This window comes from Pipistrellus hanaki, assembly GCF_964339955.1.
Source record: "Pipistrellus hanaki genome assembly, chromosome: 1".
Taxonomy (NCBI): domain Eukaryota; kingdom Metazoa; phylum Chordata; class Mammalia; order Chiroptera; family Vespertilionidae; genus Pipistrellus; species Pipistrellus hanaki.
The window spans coordinates 99,276,665-99,297,885 of NC_140503.1; the positions used below are offsets into that span (position 1 = coordinate 99,276,665).

At 44.9% G+C, this 21,221-nt stretch overlaps 1 long non-coding RNA gene across 5 annotated transcripts; it reads right to left on the reverse strand.

The window, feature by feature from the left end:
* Positions 1-13,964: 13,964 nt before the first annotated feature.
* On the reverse strand, positions 13,965-20,192 carry LOC311633773. Of its 5 annotated transcripts, none has more exons than XR_014797010.1 (3): positions 20,031-20,192; positions 19,153-19,307; positions 13,965-18,759 (listed from the first exon to the last, which is right to left on the reverse strand). It is a non-coding gene; the product is annotated as an uncharacterized lncRNA (long non-coding RNA). The 5 variants fall into 5 exon arrangements; XR_014797011.1 differs by lacking the exon at positions 20,031-20,192 and adding an exon at positions 20,005-20,026; XR_014797012.1 differs by lacking the exon at positions 20,031-20,192 and adding an exon at positions 19,761-19,835.
* Positions 20,193-21,221: the final 1,029 nt, after the last annotated feature.

Consider the following 21,221-nt stretch of genomic DNA (forward strand, 5'->3'; position numbering starts at 1 on the left):
AAACACCTTATCTCCTTATCTCCTCTATCTCTAGGAAGAATGCAGGCAGTTTAAAACCTCAAGTGGCTAGAGGCCTGGCTAACCTGAAACAGCTGCGGAGCCTGCTCCCTCTCCCGACTCCTGCCCCTTTTCTAAGCAAGAAAGTGAGGTTTCAGTCCCCAAGCCTGACAGGACAAGGTTGCTGGATACTTCTTAAGCTAAACCAGAATATTCACAGTCTCTAACCTCTTATCCAACATCTAGGTCCCTGGCTTTTACTACTTTCCTTCCCCTTTCCTTCCCACTTTCACTGCAACACAGTCTCAATCATTCATCTACTCTCTCAGCTTGGAGTGCAGAACTAAGAAAAAGGAATCTCATACCCTTCAGTCCACCTCTTCTCCTTACACCTATCAGCTTGTCTCCATCATCAGGGATTTTTCTTCCTCTGTGGGGAAAACTCATACATTTGTCTCCCCATCAGCTGGACAGGAACCTGTACTCTAATCTATCTCTCACCCAACGTAGATGCAGCCTCAATAATCAGCCTTTACCTGTCCCCATAACTACTGCTCTACCTACTTTGAAACCCTGTCTCAGGAACTACAAGAAACATGTGGATGTCCAACAAGGGGCAAAACTGGAAAAACAAGAACCTACTTCCAACAGTAACCTATTCTCCCCTTTCATATCACTAGTGAGGCAATTAAGACACCTACTCTTTTCCCCCTAAAAATAACATCTAGGTCTCAATTATCTTTCAGCTCCAGGTCTGCTTCCCTCTCACCTGGACAATCCTGCCCCAGGGGTTCAGAGATAGTCACCTGTTTGGCCAGGCCTTACATTAGTGCTCACCTGAACTAGAGATTGAGAACTTATGGTGCTGCAATGGAGGAGCCTAGCCAGAGGGTCAGTCTGGGAACTATTCTATAGGGGAGACTATTCTACAGTTCTATTCTACAGGGGAGACTATTCTACAGTTCTATTCTACAGAACTATTCTACAGGGAACTATTCTACAGGGAACTATTCTACAGTTGTAGTGCTGGGTTCTAACAAGCATTCTTGGATGTCACTACAACTGTCCTCCACTGGTAGGATTTTTCCATCATTGGATCCCAAATTTTTCTCTCCTATCTAAGCCCTTATACCAGGTCTCCTCACCCTCCCTCGTTCGCCAAGCTTTTTCTAACTCCAGGATACCCTTCTGGTCTCTCTCTCTCTCTCTCTCTCTCTCTCTCTCTCTCTCTCTCTCTCTCTTTCTCTTTCTCTCTCTTCCAGACATCTCTAAGCTTTTCCAACTACTTACTGATGAAAGACAGGGAATAGCCATGGGGTCCTCACCCAGCCCCTAGAGCCAGCCTTCACCCCTGTAGCCCACCTGTCCTAACAGCTTGATCCCACACTTTGGGGACTGCAGCCCTGCCTCTGGGCTCTGGCTGCAGCTGCTGTTCTCACCAAGGAGACCCAGAAGATCTGCCTCCAGCAACCCTTACAGGTCTTCTCCACCCATAGGTCTTCTCTGTCACACCGATCCTGATCTCTCCTTGCCCCCTCTCACATGCAGAAACTCCATCTCTTATTCCTTGAGAGTCCTGACATCTCCCTAACCCAGTCCCCAGCGCTGAACCCAGCCACTCTCCTTCCTGCTGCCTCCACCCAAACTGCAGCAAAGCACTCCTGCCCTGAGGTCATCAGAGGCCCTCATTCAACCTTGAGTGGGACTCACAGGTTCCTCTCTCTAATCCTGATTTAACTCTGTTTGTGGATGGAAGCTTGTGTCTAGATCCCCAGGAACTTCGGAAAGCCTCCTACGTGATTGTGATCAACACTACCTGATTGAAGACCCTGGAGATGGCCTTCATCCCTCTTCACCTCGCCTACACTGCCAGAGGCAGTCACAAGTGCCTGCTCCTCCTGTTCCACGTGTACAGCTATCTCACCCTAGGGAGGAATGCACCCCAACTTTCCTACCCATCAAATGAAGGGGACACCTCCCAGGGCAGGACTGCAGGTAGACTTTATATGCCTCCCCACAAGTGGACCAAATATCTATCACCATGGTAGACACCCTGACAGGGTGGGCAGAGGCCTTTCCTACCTACAAGGAAACTGCTGAGGTTGTGGCTGAGATCTTGATAACACACATAATCTCTGGCATCTCCTGGAAACTGCACATACCCTAAACCCACATTCATCGGATAAAATCCAGAAGAGCAACGGCTTCCTTAAAGACCATCTAACTAAACTCTCTCTCTCCAGAAATTTGCAGCTCCTAGCCGGACCTTCTGCCCATGGTCCTAACTGAAATCCGGGCTACACCAAGGAGCCCCACCTTTTTACCTTCCCAAGAATCTTACCCTCCAGGTTGTCTTTCAGCTCCAGGCCCAGAGAAACAGCAAAACCAGACAAGTGATGCCGTGGCAGCCTCAGAACCAGCTTTTACCTCCCAAGTGACTCAACAGGATCGCTCTCAACACCAACCAGTCTCTTGGAGAAATCATGCTGCTGCACACCCCTCTACCAGCACAGAAAAACACTACCTACTTTTTGCTCACATACCCCATGGCTCTTCCCACTATTAGGCCCACTGGTATTTATACTCTTAATTTTGCTCTTTGGCCCATGTCTTTTGCAGAACAGAATGCAGGAGTTCGTCAACCAGAAGGTGGGAAAGATCTATCTGGCACTGAATTCAGAACTGAACACCAGAATCTTTGAGACCCCGAGTAGATGCCTCTAAAAGACGACGCCCCCTCACAGCTGGAAGTAGCTACGGAAGACTGACCTTCGCCCCCTGACCTTGCCCGGACTCTCAATTTTTTTAAATATTACCAGAAGCCTGGAATGATAGATCCTCCCTTCCCTCAGTTGATGGACAGACATAAACCCCACCTGCGGCCAGACATTCCTGAGCTCTGAACCACCAATCAGCACCTATCAAATACCCTAAGCCCCCGATTCCTAAGTCTCTTGGTCCCTAATCAATCCGTGTGCTGAGTGCCCTAAGCCCCGCCCCCTATCCTTAAAGGTGCTTGTAAGCCCCTCGCTCACTCTCTTCCGCACCTCTCCGTGGAAGCAGCTGGCAGGGGTACCCTTCCCTCCAATAAAGCCTGTGTGTGTCCTGCCACCCAGTCTCTGGTCTACCTTCTCTATTTATAATCTATCAAAAACCTCAAAATGGCCTAAGCACAAACAAAGGAATTTCTGGCTCACATAAAAGAATAAGTTAATAAGTTTCAAATATAATTGAATCAGAGGCTCCACTGAGGTCCTCAAGAATCTACATGCTTTGTGCCACCTCCCCTTAGGATGGCAAATAGTCCCCAGCAGTTCCTAGTTTATATTCTATCAGCTTAGCAATTACAGTGGAGGGTACCTCTTTCCCAGTGGTTCCAGTGGCCGGGGATGGATCATGTGACCACCAATGTGACTATGATTGGCTAGACCTGGGTGATGTGCCCATTCTTAGAACCATGGGAGTGAGGGTAATACCACCCAAGTCTCTTAGCCTGAAATGAGATAGGGGACATTTCATAAAAGGAAAAGATGATTATGGTTTCCAGAAGAAGGGAAACTAATGCTGGGAGAGCAAAAACAACAGGTACACTTTACATGCCGTACACAGAATAGAGAGCTAGTACAGAGCCACTAATGGATGAAAGAAAGGGAGGGAAAGAGGAAAAAAGCTTGGAGGGAGGAAGATTCAAATAAGAGGACTTGTTCCAAGTGGAGATTATGGAGCACAGGAGAGAATGATTCAGAGGAAGAAGAGGATAGTGAGTTTGGGCAGGGAAGGGGCAGACTGACCAATTGCACTGGGCAGGCACTTTTTGCAGCAAGAAGACACTGAATAGCAAGAGCAAGTCTGCATATGCCTACCCCATGCCCTTGGAATATGTCCCACCAACTGCCTCCCTGGCCAACTTTCTATTTATAGAGCAGTCATCAGACCTCTGTTAGACATGGCTGCCATTCCAAATGGATTACAAATTATTTAATCACCCACATTAGCACTCCTTGGCTCCCATGTGGGGGCCCTGGAGCTTATCCTCTCACATCAGCCCTGGCAGAAACTTTTTTGAACAATGTATGCAGGCTTCTAGTACAAGAAGTGGTCACCAAAGCACTGTGCCTGCTTCTAGTGGGGACTCAAAAAGATCCACTGGGGTGTAGAAAGAAAGTATTAGAACTTCTGTTTATATATTTTTGTATTATCCTTTTAAAATTACTATTTTGTATATGTTTTATGGAACAATATATTAGCACTGAAATACATGTATACAAATTATTTGATTTCTCTCTCTCTCCATATATATATATATATATATATATATATATATATATATATATATATATATATATATATTAGAGGATTAGAGGCCTGGTGCACAAAATTCATGCATGGTGGTACCGGGTGTACCTCAGCCCAGGCTGCACCATCTCCAATCTGGGATCCCTCGGGGGATAATTGGACTGCCCATTTAGGCCCGATCCCAGTGGAAGTTGGACATCCCTCTCACAATCCAAGACTGCTGGCTCCCAACTGCTCACCTGCCTGTCTTCCTAATTGCCCCTAATCGCTTCTGCCTGCTAGCTGATCACATCCTAACCACTTTGCTGCCAGACTAATTGATGCCTAACTGCTCCCCTGCCATCTTGTTTGCCCCCAACTGCCCTCCCCTGCAGGCCTGGTCATTCATAACTGCCCTCCCCTGCAGGCCTGGTCCCTCTCAACTTCCCTCCCCTGCTGGCCATCTTGTGGTGGCCATCTTGTGTCCACATGGAGGCAGATCTTTGACCACATGGGGGCAGCCATCTTGTGTGTTGGAGTGATGGTCAATCTGCATATTACTCTTTTATTAAATAAGATAGAGGCCTGGTGCACAGGGGGGGGGGGGGCCGACTGGTTTGCCCTGAAGGTTGTCCCGGATCAGGGTGGGGGTTCCCTTGGGACATGGGGTGGCTTGGGCAAGGGGCCTATGGTGGTTTGCAGGCTGGCCACACCCCCCAGCCACCCAAGAGGAGGCCCTGGCCCAGACCTCTGCTTAAGGCCACAAAGTTTCAATTATAGAAGATAAATAAATTCCAACAGAAATGGTGGCAGCCACAGAGCAAGCAGGAGGCTTAGCTCTGCTCCAGCCTCCAAAGTTTTAATTATAGAAGATAAATAAACCCCAGATACCAGGGTGCTGATGCTGGTCAAAAGCTGCCTCAGAGGCTACAGATAAGCCCCTGCTTTTCTCTTCAGGTCTTTTTCTGGGCCTGATTCAAAGCTCTCTCAGCAGGCACTGCTGGGTCACAGGGCCTGCAGCTGCAGTAGTCAGTGCTGGGTCCTCATGGCAACCCAGAGCTGACTACAGGACTGACTTCCAGATTGGTGTTCTGATTGGCTGATTTCTACACCAGTCAGTGACTCTGGGCCTATCAACAGGGCCTGATAAGAAAGGTGGGGATGGTTAGCAGGCCTGGTGGAGGCCTGGAGAGAAATGGACTGGGGACTGCTGGCCAGGCTTGGAGGGGAAGAGAGAGGCAAGTGCTGGTCAAAAGTTGCTTCAGATGCTACAGATCAGCCCCTGCTTCTCTCTTTAGGTCTCTTTCTGGGCCTGATTCAAACCTTGCCCCCCCCCTCCCCCCAGCAGTCACTGCTGGGTCACCAGGCCTGCAGCCACAGTAGTCAGTGCTGGGTCACCATGGGAAACCAGAGCTGACTTTTGGATGGTTAACATTTGGTCGTGATGAGTCATTACACCCTGTCTCTTTATTATATATCCTATCTAAATAAGGAGTGATATGCAAATTAACCATCACTCCACTATACCTACAAGCCATGCCCACCAACCAATCAGAGCAAGTATGCAAATTAAACCCAACCAAGATGGCTGCAGCTAAGTGCAAGCAGGAGGGAGGCTTGGGTTTCCCCAGCAATGGAGAAAGCTAAGCTTTCCACACACCTGGCTGGCCCAGACCTCTGCTTAAGGGTACAAAGTTTCAATTATAGAAGATAAATAAATTCCAACAGAAATGGCAGCAGCTAGAGAGCTGCAGAGAGCAGGAGGCTAGGGTTGCCCTTGTCAATGGAGGAAACCAAGTTTCTGCAGCCTTGGCCAGCTCTGGCCATCCCTGGCCTCTGCTTAAGGCCCTTCTGGGGTCTTTGTCTTGCAGATATGGTTCTGCCCCTTTTGTGGGCTTACAGGAAGGCTCCCAGGTGTTGGGGTCCCCAAACCATATCTGATGATCTGTCCTGGGGCCAGCGATAACAACCCTCCTCCCCTCTCCCCTGGACAGTGCATTGTTCATAGTTTTTATGGCCTGGCACACCTTGCAAGACCAGTTTCCTCATTATCTCCCATCTTCCCCCACCCCGCCCGCTTGTCCCACAAGCTTCTTTTATCCTTGTGGAGCAACGACCATAGGATGTTATGCTGAACAGGGGTGATGACCGATCTTAGCTACTTCCTGCTGGAAAGGGATGATGACAAAGGGGTTATCATCTTCCTCTCAGGAGTTTGTAGGGAGTTCTTCTGGTTTGTAGGACCATCTGAAGTTTAAAGGCATTCCCGTCCAGTTTGCAGGCAAGCAAAGGTAAGCAATAGTCCCACATGAATAGAATGTTCCTGCAGGAGGTACCAGGAGTAGGTGGTGTTTTCAGCCTTGGGGGTAGAGTTGCATAGTTCATCTGGGAGGCGACCCGTTGGATGTTGGCCCTGTGTACTGCTAAAACAAATAGGAGCAACATTAGTTAGCTGCACATTGGTCATGACAGGTCCTATTTTTTATTTTATTTTTTGTCCAATACAATCCCCCCCCACCCCCCCATATGCATTTGGTAGTAGAGTCGTAACATGCCAAAGGCTGATAAATATAGCTAACAAAAATCTGGCTTTATTGGGTTTTCTCATGGACTATCCGGTCTAGCATATTTAGGTAGCGAGTCTCTAAGCAAGGAGCAAAGGATGGTATGACAAGGTGTAATCCAACAATTTATGATAAGGCCTTTGTTTTCTTGATGTGTAGGGAGCAGTAATTTTATGGTGTTTCTGTGTCCCAGCAAGAGCAGATGAGTTCTCCTCCTGGTCCTAGTTTCAGATTCTACTGGCACTCATAAAAAAACAAAATGAGAATTATTAGATAAAACCAGTGATTATCCAGAAATACTAGAGCATGTTACCTTAAGAAGAGATAAGAAAGGAAGATTAGTGTTAGGGAGAATTCAGCAGGGTGTTATCTGAATTCCTTGGAGCAGGTTGCTTGGCCAGGTCTGCTGTCTTCTTGAGGGTGATCCACAGGTGGTGTTCTGGTCAGAGGTCACCTTCCACTCAAACTGGATGTCACTCGGCTGGGGGGCTGCCTTCACCCAGGAGTGGTGAATCCAAGTGTTTAGTCCTGCAACCTTAAGAGCTGTGGGGGTGGGTAACATGACTGGATAGGGTGCCTTCCAGGTAGGCTTGAGGGGCTCCTTTTTCCAATCCTATACCCAAACTTGGTCTCCAGGTTTATAAGGATATACCGCTGTTCCTAGAGAGATGGGTAGTCAGTCAATAACTCACCTGTGGACCTCAAAGACAGTTTTTCCAAGTCCCTGTAGTTGTTTCTGGATTTCTAAGTTCCCTATTTCCTCTAAATCTTCCTTTGGCCAAATTAAGGGAGGGGGTCTACCATATAGAATTTCAAAGGGAGAGAAACTTACCCTTGTCCTTGGAGCACAGCATACCCGCAGGAGTACAAGAGGCAAGATATCTGTCCAGGGTAAGGTTGTCTTTTGGCATAGCTTAGCCATAGCCTGCTTTAGAGACTGGTTCATGTGCTCCACTTACCCTGAACTCTGAGGCCTCTAAGCTGTATGTAGATTCTATTTAATTCTTAAAGTCTTGGCTACCTGTTGTACTATTTCTGCTACAAAGGCTGGGCCATTATCAGACCCTATGGTCAGAAGCATTCTAAACTGTAGAATTATATCCTTCAGCAATGCCGTAGTGACTTCTCTCGCCTTTTCAGTGTGAGTAGGTTATGACTCGCCCCAACCTGAAAAAGTGCAAACAAAGACTAGCAGGTATTTATTCCATCTGCTACAGGCCCTATTTTTGTAAAATCTACTTCTAAGTCCTCAAAAGGAGCTTGCCCACAGCACTTAACTCCTATCAGTTCCACAGGACCCTGTTTGGCATTGTTCTGAGCACAGAGGAGGCAATGCTGAGAGACTGAGGCACACAAGGAGGGAAGATGGGCAATTAGGTAGTAACTGCCTAACAAAGCTTCTAGGGCAGCCTTTCCTAAATGAGTGAGATCATGCTGCTGGAGGACTACCTTATGGGCTAACTGTTCTGGGACATAGACCCTATAATCTGGGAGTATCCATCAGCCTTCCATTGTTCTCTTCCCCCTTCTTTCGGAGCCCAGTTCTCTTCCTGAGGAGTGTACTTTGGAGGTTCAGGTAATCCGGGGGCCAAAATGATCCGTACTGGTGCTGCTTGTTCTTTAGCAGCCAGCTTGGCTGTGGCGTTAGCACACTGGTTTCCTTCTGATACTGAGTCTTTCCCTTTCTGGTGACCTTTGCAATAAATGACGTCTATTTCCTTAGGCTCCCATACTGCTTCTAGTAACTTTAAAATCTCATTCTAAGTTTTGATTCCTTTTCCTCCTGCTGTCAAGAGCCCTTCCCTTATATAGGGCCCCATGGACATGCAGGGTAGCAAAGGCATATAGTGAGTCAGTGTAGATGTTGGCACGCTTATTCTTACTGAGTCCTAGGACTCTTACTAGAGCCCAAAGTTCTGCTCTCTGCACTGACTGTCATTCAGGCAGGGCCTGTGCTTCAGTTATCTCAAAGTTTGATACCACTGCATATTCGGTTCATCTTTTTCCTTCATCTAAGAAGCTGCTGCCATTTGTGAATAATACCAAGTCCGCTGTTTGCAGGGGCCTATCCCTTAGGTCTGGCCGGCTGGAATAAACCTCCTCTAGGCTTCCAGGCAATTATGCTCAGGGGCCCTCTCAGCAATGGGTAGAAAAGTGGCAGGATTAAGTATTCTCACTGCTTCTAATCATACACTCGGATTCTCACATAACAGCCCTTGATACTGAGTCATTTGAGCATGAGTCAGCCAGTGCTGCCCCCTTGCTTCCATCAGGGTGACAACAGCATGAGGTACTTTTACGTTTAAGTTTTGTCATAAGGTATGCTTATCCGCTTCCTTGACTAATAATGCCATGGCTGTAAGAGCCCTGAGACAAGGTGGCCACCCGGAGGCAACTGAGTCAATCTGCTTGGAGAGATAGACTACTGGTCTTTGCCAGGGTCCAAATTTCTGGGTTAGAACTCTTAGGGCTACCCTGCTGTTCTCATGAACAAAAAGATTAAAGTCTTGCATCACATCTAGTAGCCCTAGTGCCAGGGCCTCAGTGAGCTTTGCCTTTACTGTGATAAAGGATTTCTCCTGTTCAGGACCCCAGTCAATGGGTGCCTTCTCTTCTCCTCTTAAAACTTCCTAGAGAGGCTTGGCCAAGTCTGAAAACCTTGGGGTCCAGATTTGACAAAATTTCTGCCACTCCCAGAAATTCCCAAATCTGCCACCAGGTGCTAGGGTCTGGGATGGCACATACTGCCTGCTTCCTTTCAGTCCCTAGCCTTCGTTTCCCTTGGGTGATCCAGAAGCCTAGATACTTGACTTCTTTCTGACAAATCTGTGCCTTTTTCTTAGACACCTGTAATCTGTTTCAGTTAGTAGTCTCAGAAGGGCTATGTTCCCTCATTGAGCTCATATGGAGCTGGCCAGTAGAAGGTTGTCTACATACTGGAGTAGAACACATCCCAAGTCCTATCCTGGGAACTTAGACAGATTAGATGCTAGTGCTCCACTAAAAAGAGTAAGGGAATTCTTGAACCCTTGTGGCAGTCTGGTCCAGGTGAACTGGTCCTTGACCCCTGTAGTTGGGTTTTCCCATTTGAAAGCAAAGAGAGGCTGACTGGAAGGCACTAATCGAAGGCAGAAAAGGGCATCTTTCAGATGTAGGCAGGTAAACCATTTTGCCTCTGATGGGATAAGTCCCAGAAGAGTGCAGGGGTTTGGCAGTGCTGAATGCAGAGTTATAACAGCCTCATTTATAGCCTGTAGATCCTGCACTGGGTGGTAGTTGTTAGTCCCAGGCTTTTTGACAGACAAGAGAGGCGTGTTCCATGGATACGTGCATTGTTTAACAAGTCCCCACTGAAGCAGCCGGTCTAAGTGGACCTGGATTCCTAGGTGTGCTTCCTAGGAATTAGATATTGGCAAATTTTAACAGGCTGGGCCCCAGGCTTTAACATGATTAGCACCTGGCCATCGTCCTTAGCCAGGCCTGGAGGATTCCCTTCTTCCCAGACCAGCGAGAATTTCTTCTCTAATTCAGGTTCTAATGGTGAGGCCTTTGTCTGGGGGATATAAAGTCTCCATTCTTCTTCCTTTGGCACTGCTAAGGACAGGATCATTGGGGAGGTCTCCTCACTTAGGTGAAGCGGTGCTGAGCCATTTGGAGCAAAAGTGATTTCTACACCCGTTTTGGCTAAAAGGTCTCTACCCATTAGGCACTGGACAGTTTGGCAAGTACAGGAATTCATGTTACTTGATGACCACCAAATTGGCATCAGTGAGGATGGCAGAATGGTCTAAGGGTCTGGTTCCCAGTAGCTCCAATAATGGTGATCTCCTTTCCTTAAAGAGGCGCTACTTTCTGTATGATTACTGAGTGCTCAGCTCCTGTATCAACCATATAGTCCATAGACTGGCCCCCAATTTTCATTCTGATCATTGGCTCATGGAGGTCTAGCTGAAGTGAGCCCAATCTGTCCTAGTCAGAATCAGCCATTGCTAGCCCAATGAGAGCTGCTACAGGTAGCTCTGGTTGTTAGCAACTGGGCAGAAAAGGGGGCCCAATCTTCTTACTTTGCCATTTGGGATATTCATTCTTCCAGTGTCCTATCTCTTTATAATAGGCACACTGGACTCGTCTCAGGCTCACCCTTCCTTTTCCCCCTAATATGTATTCTTGCTTCCCTTTCTAGTCTGACTGGGAGCCTGAGCCTCTAAAAGTCGCTACTATATTGGCCCTTCTTTATATATTCTTTTCTTCTTCCCTCCTTGCCACACTGTCTCAGTTGATGAAAACTTTGTTGGCTATCTCCAGCAGTTTGGCGGCATTTTTCCTGCAAACCCTTCCAGCTTCTGTAATTTTCTCCTGATATCAGGTAGGGCTTGGCCTACAAAGTGGCATTTATCATGGTTTGATTTTCTGGGGCCTCCGGGTTAAAGGGAGTGTAGATTCAGTATGCCTTGCATAGTTTCTCATAAAAAGATTCTGGGTTGAGAAACCAAAATGGCGGCATAGGTAAATGCCTAACTGCAGCCTCACACAACAATTTCAAAAAATACAACTAAAATATAAAGTGGACATTATCCAGAACTACAGGAAAGTTGACTGACTAGAAATTCTACAACTAGAATGAAAGAGAAAACCAGAAGGAAAATCAGAGGAGCTGTAAAAGCCTAAGGTATGAAGACATGGTTCGCGTGGGGAGAGGACAGAGCTAGAGAGGAGGAGTGGCTGAGTACCTGGCTAGCATTCCCTAGTGGGAAGGAGATAAAAGCTCCTTCTGTGCTGAGCCCCAGTTTCGACTGCACTGAACCCCAGTTCTAGGCCAGACCCTGGGATCCCAGGCTCCTACAGAAGAAATCTGGGCTCTCAGGGAGGAAACTCAGGGGAGCGGTGAAAGGTAGAGCCCTGGAGGTGCGCACATTGTGCGTAGAGGACAGACTGTTGACTGTGCTGCTGGATTGCCCTAGAGAGAAGGAGACATAAGTTCCAGAATGCTCTTAACCCCACTTCCAACTGCACTGAACGCCAGTTCCGGGCTCATTGGGGGAGAGACTAGACTGTCTGGTAGTGGGCGAAACTTGAGTGCACCTTTCTCTCAGAGGTGCTTGCAGTGAGTACTGAAGGACACTGAGGAACACTGAGACTCAGGAACCTCAAAGCGTGGGGCTGACGGAAATCCAAGGCTGTAGGCTCCACCCTGAAACTCTGCCCCATCCAAGCTGAGCACAGAGACTTTTGCAATTTTCCAAGTCTAGTCAAATAAGGCTGTCTCCTGGCAGAGACACAGCTGATCCTCATAGCCAATTGGCTTGGAGGTCAGTTTCTCCCAGTGATACCAACAACAATCAAGACTTAACTACAAAAAGGCTGTACACACAGTCCACAAAAGGGTGCACCAAGAATGTCCACCTCAGATAACTGGGAGGCTGACCCACTGAATCATATAGGACACCTTAACACACAAAGCCACTCTACCAACTTAGGGAAGCAGCAAAAATGCTGAGACAAGGAAACCGATCACAAACGAAAGAAATGGAAGACAAAAAGTGACTGGATATAAAGTTCAAAACCACAGTTATAAGGTTTTTCAAGAATTTTCTAGAAAAGGCCGATAAAATAAATGAGACTTATGAGGATATGAAAAGGGATCAACTAGAAATAAAAAGGGATCAAATAGAAATAAAGAATACATTGTCTGAAATAAAAAATATTACACAGAGTCCTAAAAACAGAACTTTGGAAGATTGCAAGATTCAAGTCAAAGATTTGGAACACAAAGAGCCAGAAGACACTCCTCCACAGAAGCAAGAAGACAAGAGAATCCAGAAAGTTGAAGATAGTGTAAGAAACCTCTGGGACAACTTTAAGCGAACCAACATCAAAATTATGGGGGTCCCAGAAGATGACAGAGAGCAAGATACTGAAAACATTGAAAGAAATAGTGAGCCGAAACCAGTTTGGCTCAATGGATAGAGCGTTGGCTTGGGGACTGAAGGGTCCTGGGTTCGATTCTGGTCAAGGGCATGTACCTTGGTTGTGATCATATTTTCAGTGGGGGATGTGCAAGAGGCAGCTGATTGATGACTCTCTCTCTCTCTCATCGATGTTTCTAACTCTCTATCTCTCTCCTTTCCTCTCTGTACAAAAATCAATAAAAATATATATTAAAAAAAAAAAAAGAAAGTGACAGAAAATTTCTCCCACCTGGTGAAAGAAATAGACTTACAAGTTCAGGAAGCACAGAGAACCCCAAACAAAAGGAATCCAGCCGAGACCGGTTTGGCTCAATGGATAGAGCGTTGGCTTGGGGACTGAAGGGACCCGGGTTCGATTCCGGTCAGGGGCATGTACCTTGGTTGCGGGCATATCCCCAGTAGGGGGTGTGCAAGAGGCAGCTGATCGATGACTCTCTCTCATTGATGTTTCTAGCTCTCTCTCCCTTTCCCTTTCTCTCTGTACAAAATCAATAAAATATATTAAAAAAAAAAAAAGGAATCCAAAGAAGACCACACCAAGACACATCATAATTAAAATTCCAAGAGCAAAAGACAAAGAGAGAATATTAAAAGCAGCAGGAGAAAAGCAGGTAGTTACCTATAAAGGAGCACCCATATGATTGTCAGCTGATTTCTCAACAGAAACCATGCAGGCCAGATGAAAATGGCAAGAAATATTCAAAGTGATGAATAACAAGAATCTACAGCCATAAAATACTCTACCCAGCAAAGCTATCACTCAGAATCAAAGGCCAGATAAAGAGCTTCACTAATAAAAACAAAAAGCTAGAGTTCATCACCGCCAAACCAGAATTATATGAATTGCTGAAAGGGGTTCTTTAGGAAGAGGAAGAAAATAAAGATAAAAAATATGAACAACAAATACATAACTATCAACAAGTGAATCTAAAAACCAAGGGAATTAAAAAAACCTGATGAAAAATATTAACTGTTGAATATAATAGAATCAGAGGTATGGAAGGGGAGTGGACTGATGATTCTACGGGAAAAGGGGAGTGGGGAGTGAGGGAAGAGACTGAACATAAACTGTGCACTTATGGATGAGGACAATGTGGGGTGGGAACCTGGTGGAGGGGAGCAATGGAGGGGAAAAAATGAGGAACATTTGTAATAATATGAACAATAAGGATTTATTTTAAAAAAAGATTCTGGACTTTTGTCAGGCTTCTGGAAAACCTCAGAGATTTTAGCCACGTTGGTGGGTTTCTTGGCTCCAGCCCTGACCCCCTGGTGGAAGGCCAGCTGATATATTTCTAGCTAGTCTTTCCGTCTTCTGAGCACTGGTTCCAATCGGGTTTCTCATCTGGGAAGGTCTCCCTAGCCCATCTGTCTGTATCTAATATTCCTGCTGGGGCCTGTGTCTGGAGCCACTTCTGAGCCTCTGTTACTACTCTCATGTGCTCCTCAGTATTAAAGAATGTGAGAAGAAGCTGCTTGCAGTCCACCCAGGTGGGCTTCTGGGTCTGGAAGATCATTTCCAGGAGGTCTTTCATGGCCTGAGGTTTGTCAGAATAAGCTGGGGTGTGATGTTTCCAATTTAAGATGTCACTGGTAGTAAAGGTCTGATAATAATAGATTGGCCCTCCCTCCTGCAAGGTCGCATCTTCGCCAAGTACTTTAGCACCAACATCTCCTTGAGAGGTATCTGATGTGTTGGTTGTGGCATGGGCCCTTGATCGACTGAACGCAAGCACCACCCAACTGGATCTGGAGAGGCTGGTTGAGGAGAAACTGAAGGGGGTGGAGTTTCTGGACTTTCAGACCAGCTGGGGAAGCACTTGGTGCTGCCTGTGGCACATATGGAGATGATAAGACTGGTGGGACTTCTCAGGGGATCCTGGCAGAACAAGGGGTTGGGCTCCATTCTGATAGACCTGTTTCTTTTCTCCTACTACTAAAACCTTATAGAACTGGACCCAAGGTGGCAAGGTTTGAGCAATTCCTAACCAGCTGTCTGTGTAAGGGAACTGGTCTGGTTGTCCGGGATCTGTCATGACTACATTCCAGACCACCCTGACCAGTCCTACATCTAAAGAGCCCTCCAGGGGCCAGCTGACCCTGAAGACTAGCCATTCTAATTCACAGAATTTCCTTAGTGTTTGGGGGTTCATTTTAATACCATAGTCCTCAATAAAACCCTTTTCAAAATTTTCCAACTTGCAGTTGAGAACAGTGGGTTTACTTTGTCCCAACTCCATGATGATTGGTGGTGAGAGACAGACAAGGGTGCAGGGAAATTTACTAAAATCCTGGAGGGTCTCTATTGGAGTCTCTTTCACGGCCCGCGTAGAAAGAGTTCCAATTCAGGGTTCAGGTTCTGGAGAAGGGCCGCACACAAATGAAAAGAGACTTGAAGACATTTAATTTGGCGATTTGGGGGGCCAGGCGGTAGTCCAACTCTAGTGGGAGAACTACTCCTGCTCTGGTCCTGCCATCCCCTTTTATTGAGGCTTTGGGGAAGACATCTTAAGCAACATAAACAGAAATTTACATGTAGCCCTTAGGCAGGAAATAACAGAAACTTTCACAGACAAGGTAGATTCTGCTTCAGCTAACAAAATCTCAACTAAAGGTTAGGGCAATTAAGGTTTTTGACCAGCCTTCCTGGCTTCCTGTCAATATCTCTTTTTCAGTGAAACTGATTTGGTTTCCAGCATCTCCCCCGTTTTCTTTCCTTAAAAAATTTTGCATATGCAGACTAGAAATAAACAAACAACAAAAAAAAAATGAAACAAGCAACAATGGCTATGCTGAGTCAAATGAAATCAGTCTGCAGTATGTTTCTTTCTGGGCCAACAGTTTTGAATCCCAGATTCAATGTCCAACAGTTTTTTGAGTCCAAATTTCAGTTTCCAAAAGTTTCAAGTCCAAATTTTAATGTCCAACAGTTCTGAGTCCATGTCAGCAATGGTATCCGGATGGTGGAAAAATGGTGGCAATGCAGGTCCGACCTCTGGTTTGGTCCTGGACAACCTGCAGCGACGCACATCTGCTGACTGCTAGTATGGCAAGGCGTCGTCAGCATCTTCCATCTCTGGTCTGTTTTTCCTCCTGTCTTCATGGCTCGAGCATTCCTGCTAATTCCTCTGTTGCAGGAACCCACATGGTCTTGGAGTTTTCTGAAAATATACAAACATATCTCGACCAAAATTAATAAAGGAATCTTTTCTATAAATTTTAGTTGGGATACTTTTAATTTTTTGCCCAAACAATTTTTCTTTGACTTATTTTGGTACTATGTGTGTTTTTCATGGCTGTCTACTGTTATCATTACAAATGAAAATTGGTTTTCAAAAGAAGAAAAATTTTTCTAGATGTAATTTACTTACAGGACACATTTTTTTTTTTTTTTAACATGGTATTTTCCACTATCCCCCTTTTTTCTATTTAATTATTAGGAGGCTTTTTGAAAAAATTTTTATAATGCTGTTTTGATAACTTTTAAATATTAATTTTTTGTACTAAAACTATGACTGCTTTAGGGTTTATTGTATGTTAAACAAATTTACCATGAAATGGACTACCAATAGAAATTTTGGTTAATACTTTAGGAACAGCCTGTTGTACAATTAAATTTTCTTGAATATTAACGCATTTCATTTAGCCAATTTAAATTAATTTGAAAACTTGACTATTTTACTGTCAAATTTAATACTTTAACAACAATTTTAGTTTACTCTGTAAATATTAATGGAAAAGATTATATGCATCCTTGAGAAAGCCCTGAGCACTCGTAGATTTAGGTTGGATTTAGATGTAGGACAGTCGCCATCAGCCACTTCTCTGTTGCTTGGGTCTCAATATGAGCTGTGCCAAGTCTCTTGTTTGGAGCTGGGTCTCAATCTGAGCTGGACCAAATCTGTTTGTTGCCTGGGTCCCAATCTGAGAAGCGTGAAGCAGCCATGGGGCAGGAGACATCCCTCAAAAGGGCGAGTGTTCAAGCCCCTACAGCGTTGGGGGGGTGAGGATCTGTGCCCCACCTCTGTTGGCCCCCAGGTCCTCTCCTGATGGTCCTCTGCGGCTGTGCCTGTCTTAGGTTGTCCCTCCCTTGAGGAATCTTACCTGTCATTGGCTAACCAGCCATCCTCTGGGGCCAAGCAGGGTGATGTGAGGTTCAGTTCTGTCTCCTTGGTAGCCTATGCCCCTATGGCCTCTATGCCCAGTACCTGCCTTGGGATCCCCTCGCCTGCTGGTGGGGCCCCGGCATTGATCACATATCTTGGGGAACCCAGGTTTCTTCTCCAGGGAGGTCCCAGCTCACGCCATTGTGCGAGAGACGAATCCATGGTACCAGCCACCACGAGGCTTTAACCTCAGCATGAATTGAAAACTCTGGCAACAGCTGTGGGCAATTGGATTGTGACAAGAGGGTCCCTCTTTGCAAATAAGGCAAGAAAGGCCAATATAGAATGCTCAAGTGCCTTCCCAGTGAGGCTTTCCACACAGTAGAAGGGATTAAATCCTTTCATGTCCTTTTAAATTGCTGCAAAACATTCAAAAATTAGATTTTTAATTTTGTTTGGAATAATTGTACAATATGCTGTTGTAAAATATCAAAAATTATAAATGACATTGTAGAATAATACCATGCAAGGATATTCTTTGTTCTAAGCCAATGGCAATTCAAATTCAAACTGGCTGTCAATTTTTTTTTGTATAGACAAGGTCTTAGTTACATTCTCTGCACCTCTCCCAGGAGCAAGTAGTGATATTCCTCTACTTTGGTGCAAACCAGAAACCTCTCTTTAATTTTACACACAAAGGAGCATTGGTTTGATTTTGTGTCATACAAAAAGGGAAGCTGGGTGGCAACACCTGTGTAATTATACTTCCTTGCCCCACCCATTTTCCTCCTGGATGACCAAAGTGTTTAGTATTATTGGTGACTACATTGGCAAGGGATCAGCCCACATAAGGGCTTTTACCCATGAAGGGTCAGGAACATAAGTCCTGAACACTTCCACATTTGTCCCAGGTAATATTACCGTACAGATGATTACTGCTAACATGGCAAGAAAGACATTCTCAGGTGTCAGGCGTCTATACGTCTTCTTTACCATGCGCCAAATAAGTTAACTGCTTTCCTTTGCCATTAACAATACATGCCTATAAACCTTCTAAAATATTTATATTTATTAATTTTTATTTGATAAGGCTTTCCATGCAATTTCAAGTTTATTAAATCTGTTTTTAAAATATTTCATTTAAGAGAATAAATTTCTTGTATTTCTCCGGGCCCTTGGAGCTTTCCAAGAATCATCTCTGTTAAGGCCTTGAAATTTTAACATGGAAAAAACCATCAAACAAATATCTATATCCATATATGATTTAAATATTATAATACCTTTTATTATTATCTTAAGATATCAATTAAATTTAGACTAGTTTTTGCATAGAAAATATTTGGTTGAGAACACAGAATTAATCCTCTTTTTTTAATTAAACCAATAATAAGCAACTTATTTTGAATTCTTAATCATTAAAGAAAACACACTTTTTATTTTCTCAAAAACAAGTTATACTTTAGGTATTTTAATTACAACTATATAATTTCTCCCAATTTAATTTTCACTTTGAACTTTTAAAGCTGGCAAGTCAAATATATTTTGCATGTTCTAGATTAATAACACTTTACATTTCTAAGAAAATACAAGACATAGTCAATTAAGAGCTTCCATTCTGTCCTCTAGATTTTTTATGAGGCAACTTTAAACTTTATGTTTTATTTATATAATTAAGCCAACTTCCAAAAAAATTTTGTCACATAAGTTTGGAGGAAGTTTATAGCCATTCAAATGCAAAATACCACATTCCTCAGCACACTGGAGAGTGGGCTTCTTGATTGGATCTCCCAAATCCTCCTTGCTCTGGGGGAAGTTCCAGCAACAATTCTGGCCACATATTTTTTCTTGCTTAAAAGATAAAGACAGGTCTTAATTTTTTTCTTTCTTTTTTGCTTTCTGAAGTAATAACTAGCACCCAATTTGGCCAAGATCAGCATTTCCCTGCGAATTCTTTTATAATTTTTAAAGAAAACTTTAAGTAATCTCATTGCAGGAGAGCAGATAACTTTGCCCTCTCCTGCCACCTTTGAAATTCTCCACACCAGAGGCGGTTTCAGCAGTGGAGTCTCATTTCTTATCACAGATTTTAAATTCCAAATACAAACTAAGATTTTAATTTGAACAAGAAACCACATTCTTTAAGTTTACAAACCAAAAATCTATAATAAAGTTTACTTTATATTTATAACCTAATTCTTCCCCATTAGCCTGGCTGAAAAAAGACGTTCCCACCCTACTTACAGTTCGTGACTCTGCAGCTGGCCATGGGCTTTGAGTGCGGTGAATTTCCCTCACCTTTTTTCTGGTGAATCTTCCACACCTTTTCTGACCAGCCTTCCTGGCTTCCTGTCAACATCTCTTTTTCAGTGAAACTGATTTGGTTTCCAGCAGGTCTCCTTAAAGAAAAGATCCTTAATCAGCACAGGCAGGGGGCAGGGCAGCTAAAATCTCTCCGCCCTGCAGAGCTGTGAACTCTGCCCCTGAAAGTCCCAGCCAGCCAAAAGAGACAAGAAAAGCCCCAAATACCTTTAAATCTACCCCAGAATTCCAAAATTTCGATTTAACACAGCAAAATCACAGAGCAAACCAAAGCTCCTAGTACACAAAGATAGACCCCAAAAAATTATCAATTACTCCTCCGTGATAGAGAGCAAACATCTCTGAGGAAACTAACTCAACTGTGCTGCTTGAGACTTTTGAAGACCATCAAGGGGTCAGCCTTCAATAGATCAAATGTTTTAACCAGATGAGCAAACAGAAAATCAGCTATTGTTCCCCCCCTTTCGCTTTCATGCGGACCAGTTAATCAGCAGATAATTATGCCAAGGCAGATAAACATTTGTACTCACACTCTCTCAGTAGACTAACCCAGACTGGAGCTGAGCAGATAATGCCCAACTCCCCAGATTGGCATGGGGACACTCCCAGCACCCACGCCCCAGAACAGAATTTCTCGACTGATATCTCGGTGAGAACCTACCAGAGGAGTCAAGATTGCATTCAGCCTCCTCGGTAGCAAATTTGCTAATCCCACACACAACAAACAGAGAAGAGTGAACCCATAATTCCTTAATTGATTCTGAAATTACTCACCTCCGAAGACCTGATTCCTAATTTACCTGATGAAGTCCTATGGCTCCTGGGGAGGTGATCAAGCTTCCCCTTCCATTCACTTGGAGTGGGCCTGACTGACTCAAGCCCCTAATGTTAAAGAATTAGAATTTTTGAACATGCTTCCTCCTACTCAACTTGGCCTTGAATCCCAGCTGCACCTCAAAAAATAAGACTACTCCCATTCCAGAGAGATCGTAGACTAACCCCAGAGAGAGTTGTCAGTGCTGACACCAGGCCAGGCCTTGAGATATGGTCTCATGGCCTCTTCCCAGCATGTAGGCCTTCCTTCATAGGTCACTGTCAGCTTTCTTGAGAACACAATGACCCTGTAAATAACATGGTCATCAATAACATGACCCTGACATTATTTAAGAAAAACTGTTTTGTCTTAAATTACTTACTCTTCAAAAACAAGATGTGGTAAATGGGTTTAAAAGGTTTGGGGCTGCACAAAGGTTTGGGGCTGCTCTCTGGACTCCCTGCGTGGAGAAAGGAAGAACAGTCACCAGCCGGCTAATAAAGGCTCCCTACATTTTAATTTGGCCTGGACTCCAGTGGTCATTCACTCCACAACACTACCTTACGAATTATGTTGACAGGTCCAGAGGTGTCTGTCCACTTTCTCCAGATGCCGACTGGGTCTTGGGCTGTGGTCCAGGAACGCCTGAAGACTGCACCCCTTCCCCCCATTCAATTCTGCTAAAACCAGCAGCACATGCTTTCCGGAGGCCTATCCCACACCCCTGGGCCCCAAACCCTGTCCACTCATTGGGGGCAAGAGCCAAACGTGGTTAACTTCACAATCAGAGAACAAAATGTTGCAAAAGACCAAAGAAATACCAAGCACACTTCCTAGAGAAAGGGAGGGACCCCTTTTATTAATACTGTGGACTCTGGGAGTAATTTCCAAATCAGAGTGAAGAAACTCACCAAGGGCTTCACTTTTTATAACCTTCTGGGGTCTTTGTCTTGCAGATATGGTTCTTCCCCCTTTCATGAACTTACAGCAAGGCCCCCCAGGTGTTGGGGGTCTCCAGGCCATATCCAATGATCTGTCCTGGGGCCAGTGATAACGACCCCCCCTCCCCCCCTCCCGCACACAGAGCAGTGCATTGTTCAGTTTTTATGGCCTGACACGCCTTGCAAGACCAATTTTTTCCTCATGCTAGCAATTATATGAAACTTGCTGTGTTCTA